This window comes from Pristis pectinata, chromosome 3 (assembly GCF_009764475.1).
Source record: "Pristis pectinata isolate sPriPec2 chromosome 3, sPriPec2.1.pri, whole genome shotgun sequence".
NCBI classification, from domain to species: domain Eukaryota; kingdom Metazoa; phylum Chordata; class Chondrichthyes; order Rhinopristiformes; family Pristidae; genus Pristis; species Pristis pectinata.
Window position 1 is genome coordinate 38,543,578 of NC_067407.1, and position 7,627 is coordinate 38,551,204.

Consider the following 7,627-nt stretch of genomic DNA (forward strand, 5'->3'; position numbering starts at 1 on the left):
GAAAGGATGCAGAGGAGATTTACCAAGATGCTGCCTGGATTAGAGAGTATGGATTATGAGGAGAGACTAAGGGAGCTAGGGCTTTACTCTTTGGAGAGAAGGAGGATGAGGGGAGACATGATAAAGGTATACAAAATATTCAGAGGAATAGATAGAGTGGACAGCCAGTGCCTCTTTCCCAGGGCACCAATGCTCAATACAAGAGGGCGTGGCTTTAAGGTAATGGGTGGGAAGTTCAAAGGAGACGTCAGAGGGAGGTTTTTCACCCAGAGAGTGGTTGGTGCATGGAATGCGCTGCCGGGGATGGTAGTGAAGGCTGATATGTTGGTCAAGTTCCAGAGATTGTTAGATAAGCATATGGAGGAATTTAAGATTGAGGGATATACAAGAGGAGGTGGTTAGATAGTCTTAGGAGTGGTTTGAAGGTCGGCACAACTTGGTGGGCCGAAGAGCCTGTATTGTGCTGTATTGTTCTATGTTCTATGTTATGTGAATGGCAGTGCAAGACCGTAATGCATCTGGAAATACTTCCATCAAGTAGCGGTGGATGCTGGATTAATCTTTGTAAGAATCTGGGATATGGAGCAAAGGGGAATAATTTGTTGAGCCACAGATTGGCTGTAGCCTAATAGAATGGCAAAGCAAGCTCAAAAATTTAAATGGTTTAGTGCAAGTCCAATTTTGCTACATCAAGTAATACTACAAAGCTTCACTGAATTGGAGCAGACACAGAGAAATAGAATTATTTTAATGGAATTAAAATACAGAGAAATTTATCCCTCAAACATTATCTTTGAAAACGTTCTATTTATCCCCATTTTGTCAGCAAACAGAAATCCAGTTAAGTGATGCTTTTTATTCGGCACAGTACAGATCAATTCTATTGGAAATTTCAAACAAATACATGATGTAGTGATTGAAAACTTTCAAATGCATCTTGGAAGTTTTGCCCTTAGTTCACCTTGACTGCTAAATATTAATATAAATCAAAAAGCAGCAGATTAATTGTAGCCAGGCTTATTCTATCTCATGTGACTACATTACGGGAAATGGTTGTGAATTCAGTTCAATTCTACCAGGGCCAAGAAGGCTTGATTCCAGCAATTGAAAAGGTAGGCACAAGGCCAGCTCAATATTGGCTCCTTGGCCTTTCTGATAAATGCATTGCACATCCTATTTACCAGCCAGCTGGGATCTTCATGCACTTTATTTTTTGCAGATGGCCTATACCAATACCTTTAAAGACCATTGGTTAGATGGCATGTAGTCTTAGTTTTCCTGATGCACCTGATCCTGTGAGAGTTCATTTGGAGCTGACCATTGTTGTCAAGAAAGTGTCGATCCTCCACTTGAGTCCTGTTTCCATATGCAATGCAAAGTCGTGTAGATTAAAAACAGAATGCTGGAAGAACTCAGCAGGTCAAGCAGCATCTGTGGCCTAACTTCATGACAGTATCTGTGGAAGTGGAAGATCTTCCACAGGGACCTGAGAAAGTAAACATTAGTCCTTTAGAAAGTGAGAGGGAGACCTAAAATAATGGGAAGGTAGGAAATGACCAAGATGTTAGATGAATATTTTGTATCTGTCTTCACAGAAAAAGACCTTAAAGTCATACCAAAATACTTAGAAAACAGGACAAAAGTTTGGGAAAACTTAAAACATACACTATCACTAGAGGAAGGTGCGCAGAAAACTAATAAGATTAAAGGCTACATTCTAGGTTTCTAAAATAAGTGGCTACAGAGATATCAGATGCATTGGCTGTGATTTTCCATAATTTCCAGATTCTGAAAAGATCCTAGCTGATTGGTAAACAGCAAATGCAGCACTATTATTGAAGGAGATGATTGATGGTGAGGTGAACCACGGCAGGCAGAGAGAGGAATCCGGGAAATGTGGACTAATTTGCCCTTACATCTGACATTGAGTAAATGCTGGAAACTATTCTTAAGGAAATAATTAAAGGACAGATAGAAAATCATGATATGATTAGGCAGAGTCAACATGGTTTTATGCAGGAGAAATGTTTGGCAAATTCATTGAAGAATGTAGCAGGCAGGTGCACAATCTGGAAACAATGGATATAATGTGTTTGAATGTCATAAAAGCATTCAATAAGGTGACTCATGGAAAGTTACTTTACAAGGTTACTGAACAAAATAAAAGCTCATGATCCAGGGAGTTATATTATCATAGGTAAGGGATTAGTTAACAGAAAGCAAACAGTAGGGTCTTTTTCAGGTTGGTAAACTGTAACTAGTGGGCTGCCACAGCTCTGGGCCTAAACTGGTTATAATCCATTTTAATGACCAGAACCAGTGATTTTCACTATTTTTCAATCAGAGAGCCCTTTGGCAGAAATCCTTCAACGTGAAAGCCACATTAACCAGTAAATTAACACATTGCTTACTGTTTCTTAATGAATTACTTTCTCTTTTTCTCCACAGTACTTTCTCCTTTATTTCACAGTCTATCGCTACCTGATCTTTTGCCAGCCCCCCTCAATATATCATTCTCCCTCTCTCTCACTCCTCTATCCTACTCCCTCTAAACTCACACATCTTCATTCTCATTTTCTTTCCTCATTTCTTTTTCTCTGTTTTTCTCTAGTTCTCTGTTTTCCATCTCGCCCTCTCTGTCTCTTTATCTTGCCCGGTCACTTTGATTTTATCTTCCAAACCTCGGTCCCTCAGTTAAAAAATTGATTTTCCTGCACCCTTCCAGTTGTCTGTCTCTGTTACCTTATCACTAGCATCTCTTTCATCCCATTTTAGGCCTAAGTCTTTCTCTCTTTACCTCAATGTATTTCTCCCTCTCTGTCTCTGGTGCCCCACAAGGCTGCGTCCTCAGCCCTCTACTCTACTCCTTATACACTCATGACTGTGTGGCCAGATTCTGCTCTAACTCCATCTACAAGTTTGCAGATGATACCACTGTTGTAGGCTGTATCTCAAACAGTGATGAGTCAGAGTACAGGAAGGAGATAGAGAGCTTAGTGGAATGGTGTCACGACAACAACCTATCCCTCAATGTCAAAAAAACAGAAGAGCTGGTCATTGACTTCAGGAAAGGGGGTGGTGTACATGCACCTGTCTACATCAATGGTTCTGAGGTCGAGAGGGTTGACAGCTTCAAGTTCCGTGGAGTGAACAACACCAACAGCCTGTCCTGGTCAAATCATGTAGATGCCATGGCCAAAAAAGCTCACCAGCGCCTCTACTTCCTCAGGAGGCTAAAGAAATTTAGTTTGTCCCCTTTGACTCTCACCAACTTTTACCGAGGCATCGTAGAAAGCATCCTATCTGGATGTATCACAGCTTGGTACGGCAACTGCTCTGCCCAGAACCGCAAGAAACTGCAGAGAGTTGTGGACACAGCCCAGCGCATCATGGACACCAGCCTCCCCTCCTTAGACTCTATCTTTACCTCTCGTCTTGGTGAAGCAGCCAGCATAATCAAAGACCCCACCCACCTGGGACATTCTCTCTTCTCTCAGGAGAGAGAAGTAACAAGAAGAGGGCAAGTCCCAGATGGTGAGGAGGATTCCTAGTGATGGATGCTGCCTTCTTGATGTACCACCTCTTGAAGATGTCCTTGATGGTGGGGAGGGTTGTGCCCATAATGGAGCTGGCTGAGTCTACAACCCTCTGCAGCCTCTTGTGATCCTGTTCATTGGAGCTTCCATACCAGGCTGCTATGCAACCAGCCAGAAGACTCTCCACTATATATCTATAAAAATTTATAAGAGTCTTTGTTGACCTACCAAATCTCCTTAAACTCCTAACGAAGTAGAGCCATTGGTGTGCCTTCTTCGTGATTGCATCATTGTGCTGAGCCCAGCATAGACCCTCCAAGATGTTGACGCCCAGGAACTTGAAGCTGCTCACACTTCCCACCGCCAACCCCTCATTGAGGACTGGTGTGTGTTCTCCTGACTTCCTCTTCCTGAAATTCACAATCAATTCCTTGTTCTTGCTGACATGGAGTGCGACGCTGTTGTTGCAATACCATTCAACCAGCCAATCTATCTCATTCCTGTACACTTCCTCATCGCCATCTGAGATTGCACCAATAACAGTGCTGTCATCTGCGAATTTATAGATGGCGTTTGAGCTGTGCTTAGCCACACAGTCATGAGTGTAGAGAGAGTAGAGCGGTGGGCTAAGCACACATCCTTGAAGTACACCTGTTGATTGTCAGCAAGGAGGAGACGTTATTACTGATCTGCACTGACTGTGGTCTCCCGATAAAGAAGTCGAGGATCCCATTGCAGAGGGAGGTACAGAGGCCCAGGTTTTGAAGCTTGGTGATTAATACTGAGAGGATGATGGTGTTGAATAATGAACTGCAATTGATAAACAGCAGCCTGATATATGTCTGCATGACTGCAGCTGCTGGATGCTGGATGTCTGAAAAAGTTGAAAATACTCAGGCAGCATTCTCTGAAGAGAGGAATAGAATTAATGTTTCAGATTAATGACTCTTCAATAGAAAACTTGACTGAATGTTCGCATTTATTGCAAGGGTTGTGGAGTATGAAAAAAGCACTGTTTTGTTGCAATGTTACAGGGCACAGGTGGGACCTCACCTGGAGTATGGTACATGGTTTTGGTCTCCTATTTAAGGAAGGATTGGAAGTAGTGTAGAGAAGTTCACTGGGTTGGTTCCTGGGATAAAGGGGTATGTGTATGAAGAGATATTATGCCTTTGCACATTGGAGTTGAGAGTAATGAGAGATGATCTCACACCACCAATAACAAAGGGCTAATTTTTGGCATGGCAGTCTGTAATGGGTGTGGCTGTGCATAGATGTGAACTCCCCCTTAAATGTTTGTGTGTGTGCGAGGGAGAAAGTCTCAGTATGAAACCACCTCTCTCCCCTCCTCCCTAACTTTCTCCTGTATCCCACAGACCCCCTTCCTTCAGCCATTACATCCTCGCCATTTCTGGGTACACTACCACGCTCCAGTCTCCAGCTCCCATCCCCAGCCACACTCATTTCCAGCCTCTCTTACATGTCAATCCCTCCACGCAACTGGCCCGTTCCCATGGTGCTACATCTGCACACCTGGCCCGTGACCACAGCACTACATCTATACACCTGGCCCGTTCCCATGGTGCTACATCTGCACACCTGGCCCATTCCCATGGTGCTACATCTGCACACCTGGCCTGTTCCCACGGTGCTACATCTGCACACCTGACCCGTTCCCATGGTGCTACATCTGCACACCTGGCCCGTTCCTATGGTGCTACATCTGCACACCTGGCCCGTTCCTATGGTGCTACATCTGCACACCTGGCCCGTTCCTATGGTGCTACATCTGCACACCTGGCCTGTTCCCATGGTGCTACATCTGCACACCTGGCCTGTTCCCACGGTGCTACATCTGCACACCTGACCCGTTCCCATGGTGCTACATCTGCACACCTGGCCCGTTCCCATGGTGCTACATCTGCACACCTGGCCTGTTCCCTTGGTGCTACATCTGAACACCTGGCCCGTTCCTATGGTGCTACATCTGCACACCTGGCCCGTTCCCATGGTGCTACATCTGAACACCTGGCCTGTTCCCATGGTGCTACATCTGCACACCTGACCTGTTCCCTTGGTGCTACATCTGCACACCTGACCCGTTCCCATGGTGCTGCATCTGCACACCTGACCTGTTCCCTTGGTGCTACATCTGCACACCTGGCCCGTTCCATGATGCTACATCTGAACACCTGGTTCCATTCCCAGACAAGAACCCTCCACACACCTGCCCATGATTCCAGACACACTCCCAACTCCAGCTCCCACAGGAGCCACACCAAGAGTCTTAGAATCTTACAATGAAGCACAGTGACTTACACAAATGGACCAGGTGTACTATATCCAGGTTTGCTGACTATACAGAGGTTGGTATGAAAGAAAATTGTGAAGAGGATGCAAAGGGTCTATAAAAGAATATGGGCAGCTTGTGAGTGCATGAAAATATATTGGTATTGGTACTGGTATTGGTTTATTATTGTCGCTTGTACCGACGTACAGCAAAAAACTTGTTTTGCGTACCGTTCGTACAGATCAATTCATTACACAGTGCATTGAGGTAGTACAGGGTGAAAACAATAACAGAATACAGAGTAAAGTATCACAGCTACAGAGGAAGTGCAGTGCAGGTAGGCAATAAGGTGCAAGGTCATAATGACAAAAGAAGTATAATTGGGAAAAGACAGAAAGATACCATGCAGGAACAGCAAGTAATTAAGAAGGCAAATGGATTAATTCCTTTACTGCAAAAGGGATGGAGTACAAGGGGAAGGAAGTCATGCTACAACTGTATAGGGCTTTGATAAGATCTCACCAGAAGCAATGCACACAATCTTTTGTTGTCTTATTTAAGGAAGGAAATATTTATCTTGAGGACAATGAGGAGATTTACTAGGTTGACACTTCGATGAAGGTTCTGCAAGAAATGGTTGAGAAGTTTGAGCCCAAATTCTGTGGCCTTTAGGAAAATGAGAGGTGGCATGTTATGAGACATAGGCAAGGAGCAAATAGAGTATTAGATCACAAAACCAGATATATGAGAGGAAATCCTAGTAACAATGAGCTGAACAGTCTGTGCATCATTGCACACAGTGTCCATAACATAACAGGGAAACTGGAGGCAATCATGCATTGGAAAGAACCTTATAGAGGAGGAATTATTGAGACATGGATACAGAAGAATCAGGACTGGAACAATATAACATGTTTTGAAAAGACAGAGAAGAAAAAAACAGCAGAAGGAATGGCGATAGTTATAAGAAGAACAATATAGCAGTATGGGAAAAAAAGGAGATGCAATTAAAGGATGACAAAAATGGAATCCATATGCAAAGAGGCAAAAGATCAACCACCTATACCTAATAGATCAAGGGAAATGGAGGAAGAAATAGGTAGACAAACTAAGGAAATGAGTAAAAACCACAGAATAATAATTTTGATTATCTAAATGTTAACTGTACATTTAATGAGACGAGGAAGGCGAAGGGAATGGGATTCCTGCAATTATTACAGGGTGCCTTTATTCCGATATGTAAAAAGCCCAACAAAGTAGGATTTGCTCTTGTATCTAGTAATTGGAAATGAACTAGAGCAGATAAGAGAAGTAGGGAGCCATCTAGGCAATAGTGATATATAATTTAAGATGATAATAGAGAAGGGACATGCATACAATGAAAACCTGGTTAAGAGACTGGAGAGAGCTGATTTAGGAGGGCTGAGAACAGTATTTGGGGCGATAAAATAGACAATAATATTAGGAAACAATTATGTAGAACAGAAATTGGCACCATGTGAAATGACATCAAGAATGCAGAAAAAATACATTCAACTAAAAGAGAAGAGCAAACTAAACACACATGAGACCCCATGGATGAATAAAGACATGTGGGAACTAAGATAAGATATCTTTATTAGTGACATGTACATCAAAACACACAGTGAAATGTGTCTTTTTGCATACAGTGTTCTGCGGACAGCCCGCAAGTGTCGCCACGCTTCTGGCGCCAACGTAGCACAGATAAGGGACGTATCAGATATTAAACTGATAAAAACAGATACTACACTTGATCTTAGCCAGAAGGCCGAGAAGCGAA

At 43.3% G+C, this 7,627-nt stretch overlaps 1 pseudogene; it reads right to left on the reverse strand.

Moving 5' to 3' along the window:
- Positions 1-7,449: 7,449 nt before the first annotated feature.
- LOC127568972 (uncharacterized) lies at positions 7,450-7,627 on the reverse strand (annotated as a pseudogene).